At 40.2% G+C, this 10,000-nt stretch overlaps 4 non-coding genes across 4 annotated transcripts; all 4 read right to left on the reverse strand.

Annotated features, from left to right (window-relative positions):
- Window positions 1-3,840: 3,840 nt before the first annotated feature.
- Window positions 3,841-3,914, reverse strand: trnan-guu. The gene has a single exon. It is a non-coding gene; the product is annotated as a tRNA-Asn (tRNA).
- A 3,328-nt stretch (window positions 3,915-7,242) lies between these two features.
- On the reverse strand, window positions 7,243-7,324 carry trnal-aag. Its single transcript has one exon. It is a non-coding gene; the product is annotated as a tRNA-Leu (tRNA).
- Window positions 7,325-9,139: 1,815 nt separating this feature from the next.
- On the reverse strand, window positions 9,140-9,213 carry trnan-guu. Its single transcript has one exon. It is a non-coding gene; the product is annotated as a tRNA-Asn (tRNA).
- Window positions 9,214-9,637: 424 nt separating this feature from the next.
- LOC121310268 lies at window positions 9,638-9,772 on the reverse strand. The gene has a single exon (XR_005948750.1). It is a non-coding gene; the product is annotated as a U8 small nucleolar RNA (small nucleolar RNA).
- Between the last annotated feature and the right edge of the window lie 228 nt (window positions 9,773-10,000).

Here is a 10,000-nt window from a genome sequence, read left to right on the forward strand (position 1 = left end):
AAGTTAGAAAACATCTGCATGGCAGTAGTGGGATTCCAACCCACGCCTCCGAAAAGTCTGGAGCCTTAATGCAGTGCCTTAAACCGATCGGCCACCCTACGTCAAATGGTCAAGTGCTCCATCCCAAACCAGCTATTCTCTAACACCGTGGTGATCCCTTTCAGAAACATTCAGTAAATCCTAAAGGGGTCAGCAACAACAACATCACATCCACAAAGTAACCTGTTTTGAATAAATAAATAATGTGATAAAAGGGCTGGAGTGACTTGGGATCGAACCAAGGACCTTCTTTATGTAAAGCTGATGTGATAACCCCTACACTATGTAACCAAACCACAGCCTAAATGGAAGCACAGAGACTGAACTGAAACACAGAGAGACAAAAGAAGCACAGAACTGAATGGAGACTGAACAAGAATAAAAACTGAACTGAACACAGTGACTGAACTGAATGGAGACTGAACTGAAGAACAGAGACTGAACTGAAGCACAGAGACTGAACTGAAACACAGACTGAACTGAAACACAGAACTGAAGCACAGAGACTGAACTGAACTGAAACACAGAGACTGAACTGAATGGAGACTGAACTGAACACAGAGACTGAACTGAAACTGGAGACTGAACTGAAGCACAGAGACTGAACTGAACTGAAACACAGACTGAACTGAATGGAGACTGAACTGAACTGAAGACAGTGACTGAATGGAGACTGAACTGAAGAACTGAACTGAATGAGACTGAACTGAAGCACAGAGACTGAACTGAAACACTTAACAGAGAACTGAACTGAACACAGACTGACTTGACTGAACACAGAGGACTGACTGACTTGAGACTTAGGAACTGAACTGAACAGAGACTGAACTTGAATGGACCTCTGAACTGACTGTACGTGACTGACTTGAATGTGTCACTGACTTGAACTGAATGAAGACTGACTGACACTGAACTTGACTGAACACTGACTTGAAACTGAAGCACTTGAGACTGAACTGACTGACTTATGGACTTGACTGAACTTGACTTCGTGACACAGAAACAACTTCGGACTTGACTTGAAAAACAGAGACTGAAACTGAAGCATTTGAGACTGAACTGAAACACTTGAACTGACTGAATGTGTCTCTGAACTGACTTCCTCAGAGACTGACTGAAAACAGGAGACTGAACTGAACTGAACGCATGAGAGACTGAACTGAATGGAGACTGAACTGAACTGCACAGAGACTGAACTGAACTGAACACAGAGACTGAACTGAACTGAAACAGAGACTGAACTGAAGCACAGAGACTGAACTGAAACACAGAGACTGAACTGAACTGAACTGAAGCAACTGAGACTGAACTGAGAGACTGAACTGAACTGAACTGAAGCACAGAGACTGAACTGAAACTGAAGCACAGAGACTGAACTGAAACACAGAGACTGAACTGAAGCACAGAGACTGAACTGAACTGAAGAGACTGAACTGAAGCATAAAGACTGAACTGAAACACAGTGACTGAACTGAATGGAGACTGAACTGAAGCACTGAACTGAAGCACAGAGAATGGAGACTGAACTGAAACACAGAGACTGAACTGAAACACAGAGACTGAACTGAATGGAGACTGAACTGAAGCACAGAGACTGAACTGAAACACAGTGACTGAACTGAATGGAGACTGAACTGAAGCACAGAGACTGAACTGAAACACAGAGACTGAACTGAAGCACAGAGACTGAACTGAAGCATGGAGTCTGAACTACAGCAAAGAGACTGAAGTGAAAAACAGAGACTAAACTGAAGCACAGAGACCAAACTGAAACACAAAGTCTGAACTGCTCCCTCCCTCACCCTCCTTAGAGAAAGGGTGCTCCCTCCAGTCCAGGGCAGGCTTGAGGACAATCTGTGGAAACAGTCGTATCTGCTTCCATTGCTCTGTGCTGTAACAGGATACCCGCGGCCCGGCCACGGACGATTATCACTAAGTGATGAATGTGTTCATGTTTCCACCCCCCTCCTCCCTCTCTATCTCTCTCTCTCTCTCTTGAATTGCCTAAGTTTCTCCTCTCATAAAAAGCATGCTGTGTGTTTCCCTTCAGGCAGCTAGTGTAGGAAACTGTCAGACCGCAGGACTTGCCGAAACAGTTTTGATGGATCGTATTTCCAATTTCCTATTTCTGACCTTTACACCGTCCACATGGCCAAGTCATTAAAAACTCAGCTCTGGGCAAGAAATAGCAGCCCACGTTTATTGTAACCAGCTGTTCCGACTTTATACAAAGAGCTGGCATTGTTGCGTCACTAGCGCCCCGACGTGCGGAGGTGTTCTGTCTGGAACCAGCGTTCAATTAGTTCTGTTTTGTTTTTACATTCAAAAAAGAATACGCGAACAAGAAGGGCGTGTTCCGAATATGGATGAATATTTCCTGTACGATCAAATCAAATAATGAAATGCACACACAAAAGCTGACGATATACGGGGAATACTATACATTTGTAGATGTTGTTGTTTTAATGTGAATCAATGGATTAGTGATCAAGGATAGTTTATTTTAAAACAGGAACAGATACAGATACAGTATAATCGTAAATCTTGAAAAAACTACTCACTTCTAAATCTTTTGTATTGTAAATACTGTATAATCGTAAATCTCGAAAAACTACTCACTTCTAAATCTTTTGTAGTCATCTTTGTATTACTTTAGTATAAATACATGTTAATTTGGATTCATATGTTGTTTTTTTTCTGACTTTATGTGAACGAAAAGACACACATTTGCCCGTTTTCCCACTGGAAATAGTGATATTTTGAAATATCACTGTCCTGGTCACAAAAGCAAAGTTTGTGGGGAATAATAGCCATTTTCTATACTTTTGAGGCATAAGCAATTGACAAATAACACTTACTACCCAGGAACAAAAAAAAAAATAATAATTTTGTTACACAGTTTTATCTAATTGTGTTTATTTCATAAACTAAAACAATATGCATATATTGTAGTCCATCCATTTTCTTTGTAAATAAATCACAAATTGGACTTTACTGAAGCCTACATATTAGTTGTTGGTTTTACCCAGATCCCCTTTTCATTTATTTACCCTCTCTCTTTCTTTCTCTCTTTTCCAGGTGTGCTCAGAACAGGAGAGCGCGACATTTACCCAAAACAAGTCAGAGAAGCGCAGCACAGCCCTGGAGCCCTCGTCGAGCGCCGCTGGGTCTGTTCCGGGTCTTCCAAACGTGCTGAGAGGGAGCCAGCTGGGTTCGGAGTGTGATGACCGGGACAAGTCCCACTATGACGAGGCCTATATAGCAGGGAAATCCCTTTTCATTACTGGAACCACAGTGACCAGAGCTGGGTGGAGATATTCACTTTAATATTTTACATTTATAATATTTTGTTTTGTTATTTAATAAATAAACGTTTTTATTCTTATTTTTTTTCTCATTTATTTTAAGCCATGCTGTAAATATTGGATAATTAAATTGTAATATAAAACAAAAAAAATAAAATAAAAAAAAATAATATATATATATATATATATATATATATATATATATATATATATATATATATATATATATATATAATATTTAAAAAGGCTGTTTGTCTATTTTTATTTATTTATTTATTTATTTTAATTTTTGACAATGTTGGCTTTTGCGATAGATTTGCTCGGAAATTTAAATATTACTTAGCAACACTAAACGGTTTACAAATTAATTAAAATTAAAGAGTATTCGTTAAAAGGGCTCTCTTTAATCAGTCGGCTATTTTCAATACTGTGTTTTATTTATGTAATTAATTTTGTGGAATATTCGAGCTGAAAATAAATAAAGATATAAACAAGCCGTCCCTGGGTGGGCTTGAACCACCAACCTTTCAGTTAACAGCCGAACGCGCTAACCGATTGCGCCACAGAGACTGCGCTGCGACATCACCTTACAGCGCTTCTGTTTAATGGCGCAAGAAGAGCTTATAGAAAAGAACCCTTTAACACGGGGGGAAGGAGACAAATGTCCAAATTTCACAGGAACATCTAATGCTCTACGTATTACAACTGGAGAGACTCCCAGGCTGAGACAGCAAAACTAAAATACTTCCTCTCTCTCTCTCTATTATTTATATATAATATATATATATATATATATAATATATATATATATATATATATATATATATATTGGTGAGAAAATTTTGTTACAACAGCCTAATACACACAGAAACATGCTTTCTCCAAGTCAAGATTTAAAATACACAACTTATTTTTCCTTTCTTTACAATAGCCAATCGAATCTCTTAATAAGACAAGGCTGTCCACCACCCTTCTCCCTGGAATCGCACACACCTGATCAGCATGAATAACAGAGCTTATAACTTTATTTAATCTATTTGTTATTACTTTTGCCAAAAGTTTGTAATCAAAGCATTGCAGACTTATTGGCCTCCAATTCTTTAATTCCTCTCGGTCTCCTTTCTTGTACAACAGAATTATAACACCCTGCCTAAAAGACAGAGGCATTTCCCCCTTCCTATACATTTCTTTAAAAACTCCCAGCAAATCAATTCTTAGAAGCTCCCAGAAAACTAAATAATACTCCAAACCTAACCCATCCCCTCCTGGGGTCTTGTTTAACTCAAATAACTGAAATCTCTCATGCTTATCAGGAGAAGCATGTATATTAATCAAAAGAATCTCCTGTTCTAAATACACTATTTTAACCACTAATGCCCTCCCATCCATTAGGATCTTAACATTTTTAATTTCTATACCCTTATTCTTGAACAGAATCCCTATACCACTTGATTTATTCTCATTTGAACCTGACCACACAGAGCACCCATACGACCACTTCTCTTTAAGTGTATTATAATTTTCCCTGTATGGGAGCCAACATTCCTGTAAGAAGAAAACATCTGCCTCCATATTTGACAAGAAATCAAAAATGGATAAGCACCGTACTGGACTAATCAAGCTTCTAACATTTATTGAGGTCACTGTTAATGCCATCAGTAATAAGAAAAGGGTAACACCTCTTTGCATCCATGACTTATTTAGGTGTTTCCACCATATTCGTAGCCTTAACAAAATCCTCCACACAGGATAGATCTAAAAACATGTCACTACTATAGTTCACATTTCCATCAAATTGTGGCGGTGTCTCAGGACTCATGGGTGAATGTAAATTAATTAACAATGGCGAATCATCCACTTCCCCTTCTCCTTCACCTTCTTGCCCTTCACTCAAATCCACCCTTTGTTTCTTTTTGCTTTGTTTCTTTTTAATAAAAAGCCCCTCATTTTTTTCACTCTCCATTTTCCTTTTCTCCAGCAGTCTATCTTGCTCTATATCCTCCTCTTCCTCCTTCACTAATGCTTTGGCTACATTTTTTTCTGCCATTTCTTCTAACATTTCTTCCATTAACCGATTCACATCACTTGCACACACTCTTACACCCCTAACAACCAACCCTTGATTCTCTGTACTACCTCCCTCACCCCCACTATCAGCCTCACTACAATTTCCCTCTGTCTCACCTGTCCTCATCTCAGTTTCAACCTTGTTAGTTACCTGCTCATCAGAGCCAACCACCTCCTTCCCTCCCTCAGCGTTCGAAAAAACTCCCCCGTACAGAAAACCGTACACAGTTGTGCCTTCTCTCTCCCATCCTTGCAAACGACATCACAAAACAATTAAAGGTGAGGTGCCCCAAGGGGCCCTACCCGATAAAACACAACGCTGATCTCTCCGCTCTCTGCTATCCGGTCCCCCTCCACAAGAAATACCGGCACGCCTTTAGAGCTCCTGTAAAAGATAAACACAAAACCTTAGTTGTTAACAACCAAAGCGATCGCAACCCTTGATCGAGCCAAGAGGCCGAGAAGCGATCAAATTAGAATAATTAACAGCAGTTCAAATGCTTCAGCTGACGTCCTTAGAATTGGTGTATCGAAACATGCAGTGGCTTTTGGTCCTTCGTCTCTAGAGAGTCACAATTTGTGCAATTCAACAACAACAACAACTACTTAGTCCGCTCAGCCACACTACCAGACCGCAGACTGCTAGACTTCCAGGTGTCATACTATAGGCGGCCTACGCAATTTAACAACAAATTATTGATGTAAAATCTTAACGTAATGATTGGATTGAAAAAAACAGCGACCCCCTCTAGTGGAGATATTAAAACCAGAACAGAAAAAATCTGGCGCCACGCCGATCAGCAGTTTATGTTTCCCTCCAGCAGATTAGGAACGTGCTTTACCACGCGTCTAGAGAATATTGGGACTGTTTACATAAACACTGAGATGGAGCTATAATCCGTTCCCTAAACTTCCTGTTTAATTTCTTTTACTGTTCACAAAAGGAAAGAGAGAAAGAAAGAAAGAGGAGAACAAGGGGGCAGTTAAGAGGGAGAGAGAGTCTAGTTCTGTGTGTTTTGGCAACCGCAGCATAATTATTAAAACCACCACATACTGAATGGAAGAGTCAGCAAACTACACACGCAGACTGAACTGAAGCACAGAGACTGAACTGGAAAACAGAGACTGAACTGAAGCACAGAAACCAAACTCATCAATTAGTGCCTAAGTTTCTCCTCTCATAAAAAGCATGCTGTGTGTTTTTTCTCACTTCAGGCAGCTAGTGTAAGAAACTGTTAGACCGCATGACTTGCCGAAACAGTTGGGACGGATCGTATTTCCAATTTCCTATTTCTGAACCTTGCACCGTCCACATGGCCAAGTCATTAAAAACTTAGCTCTGGGCAAGAAATAGCAGCCCACGTTTATTATAACCAGCTGTTCCGACTTTATACAAAGAGCTGGCATTGTTGCGTCACTAGCGCCCCGACGTGCGGAGGCGTTCTGTCTGGAACCAGCGTTCAATTAGTTCTGTTTTCTTTTTACATTCAAAAAAGAATACGCGAACAAGAAGGGCGTGTTCCGAATATGGATGAATATTTCCGGTACGATCAAATCAAATAATGAAATGCACACACAAAAGCTGACGATATACGGGGAATATTATACATTTGTAGATGTCGTTGTTTTAGTCTTAATCAATTGATTAGTGATCAAGGATAGTTTATTTTAAAACAGGAATTTGGCGCCCTCTTGTGGGCGGCATGAGTTATGGCTTTGAATGTGATTTTAATCAGACACAAATTTAAACCTTTTTTTTTTAAACTGTGTGAATATTATACACGATTTTAATCAAATATAATAATTAAAAGTAAGCTAAAAAAAACCTTTATGGCAGCGGTGGGATTCAAACCCACGCCTCCAAAGAAACTGGAGCCTTAATCCAGCGCCTTAGACCGCTCGGCCACACTACCTCAGATGAGCAAATGCCTGATCTCTTCCAGGTGTGCTTTCAGAACAGGAGAGCGCGACATTTACCCAAAATGAGTCAGAGAAGCGCAGCACAGCCCTGGAGCCCTCGTCGAGTGCCGCTGGGTCCGCTTCGGGTCTTCCAGACATGCTGAGAGGGAGCCGGCCGGGTTCGGAGTGCGATGCCCGGGGGGAGTCCCACTATGACGAGGCCTCTCTGACCCGGACAGTATAGCAGGGGAATCCCTTTTCATTACTGGAACCGCTGAGACCAGAGCTGGGGGGAGATAGTCACTTTAATATTTTACATTTATAATATTTTGTTTTGTTATTTAATAAACCTTTTTCTTCTTAAATTTGTTTTTTTTTTTCTCGTTTATTTTAAGCCATGCTGCAAATATTGGATAATTCAATTGTAAAATAAACAGGAAATATATATATAATCTTTTAAAAGGCTGTTGCCCATTTTTATTATTATTATTATTATTCAATTTTTGACAAGGTTGGGTTTTGCAGTAGATTTGCTCGCAAATTTAAATATTATTTTGCAACACTAAACGGTTTACAAATTAATTAAAATTAAAAAGTATTCGTTAAAAGGGTTCTCATTAATCAGTCGGCTATTTTCAATACTGTGTTTTATTTATGTAATTAATTTTGTGGAATATTCGAGATGAAAATAAATAAAGATATAAACAAGCCGTCCCTGGGTGGGCTTGAACCACCAACCTTTCAGTTAACAGCTAACGCGCTAATCGATTGCGCCTCAGAGACTGCGCTGCGACATTGCCTTACAGCGCTTCTGTTTAATGGCGCAAGAAGAGCTTATAGAAAAGAACCCTTTAACACGGGGGGGGGGGAGGAGACAAATGTCCAAATTTCACAGGAACATCTAATGCTCTACGTATTACAACTGGAGAGACTCCCAGGCTGGACAGCAAAACTGTGAATACTTCCTCTCTCTCTCTATTATTTATATATAATATATATATTGGTGAGAAAATATTGTTACAACAGCCTAATACACACAGAAACCTGTGAATATAAACCAGCAGTTAACATAATAAAAAAATAAATAGACAAACAAAACGCTACACTTCAAAACACAGAGTGGACTGAACGCTACACCAAACAATTGACTTCCTTAGAATAGGTGTATCGACTTCACTCTCTCTCTCTCTCTCTCTCTCTCTCTCTCTCTCTCTCTCTATATATATATATATATATATATATATATATATATATATATAGGGGTGAAAAAATTGTTACAACAGCAGTAATACACACAGAAACATGTGAATATAAACTAGCAGTAAACATGCGTAGGCTTCCTTTTACATGCCCTCCTCCTCCCCCTTCTTGCTCTCCTTACTCCCACCCCTATAAAGAATCCTTTGATTTTTGTTTTCACACACTCCCACCACTCACCAATCGAATCAAACATCACTTTCAAAGACTGCCACTCCCTGTATCGCTCTTCAAACTCATTCCTTATTTCTTTATCTTTCAACACACTCACATTCAACTTCCACACCCCTTTCCCTTTCTCACACACCCCCTCCAGCTTGAGTTCAGCACGCAACAACACATGGTCAGAATAAAACACAGGCACACACTCACACAGCACCCACTCCACCTCCCTCGAGGCCAGAATAAAATCAATTCTCGAAGCCCTAGCCCCTGCTGCATCGAACCATGTGTAGCCCGGCACACCCGGGTTCACCCTCCTGAACCCATCGACCAGACGGGCATCACCTATAATACGTATAATTAATTTTGTGGAATATTCGAAAGAAAAATAAATATAAATATAAACCACCCGTCCCTGGGTTGGCTTGAACCACCAACCTTTTGGTTAACAGCTAAACACACTAACCGATTGCGCCACAGAGACTGCGCTGCAGCCCCACTCTACAGCGCTTCTGTTTAATGGCGCAATCCAAGCTAATCCTTTAACGGGGGAAGGAGACGTCCAAATTTCACAGGAACATCTAATGCTCTACGTATTACAACTGGTGAGGCTCCCAGGCAGAGACAGCAAAACGAAAATACTTCCTATATATTGTTACAACAGCCTAATACACACAAAAACGTGGATATAAACCAGCAGTAAACACACGTAGGTTTCCTTTTATAAAACGGATCCGTTTACAGCGCCATTCAAAAAGCGAGGCTTGAATTTCCGTTATATAGCAGCCGCTTTCATCCAAAGCAACATCAGAAAAGTAAATAAAAAAAGGTCTGTGCAATACATAACACACACCTATATGTTTAATAGCGAGCTTTGTTTTGCTGATGGTTTGTGATCGCCAGTGATAATCAGAATGGTCTCGGAGGGCGAGTTGCAGTCCCCGGCGAGAAAGAGCGGTTAATCACCAACTCATTGCTCGCCATTCATCACGCTCTGCTGCTCCATTGCTGGAGTAACAGGTAAGGATATACCTCACTGATGATACCACAGTGCCGGGCTAGATAGGTGAGCAAAATGAAATAATAGCAGTTCAAATGCTTCAGCTGACTTCCTTAGAATAGGTGTATCAAGACACATGCAGTGGCAGATCATCCTTCGTCTCTAGAGTCACAACTCGTTCTCTTGTTTCTTGGGAAAAAGGGGGCAGGGGTGAAAAAATCTTCCTATGGCAGTGATGGGATTCAAACCCATGCCTCCAGAGAGACTGGAG

Source organism: Polyodon spathula, unplaced genomic scaffold (assembly GCF_017654505.1).
Source record: "Polyodon spathula isolate WHYD16114869_AA unplaced genomic scaffold, ASM1765450v1 scaffolds_2010, whole genome shotgun sequence".
Taxonomy (NCBI): Eukaryota; Metazoa; Chordata; class Actinopteri; order Acipenseriformes; family Polyodontidae; genus Polyodon; species Polyodon spathula.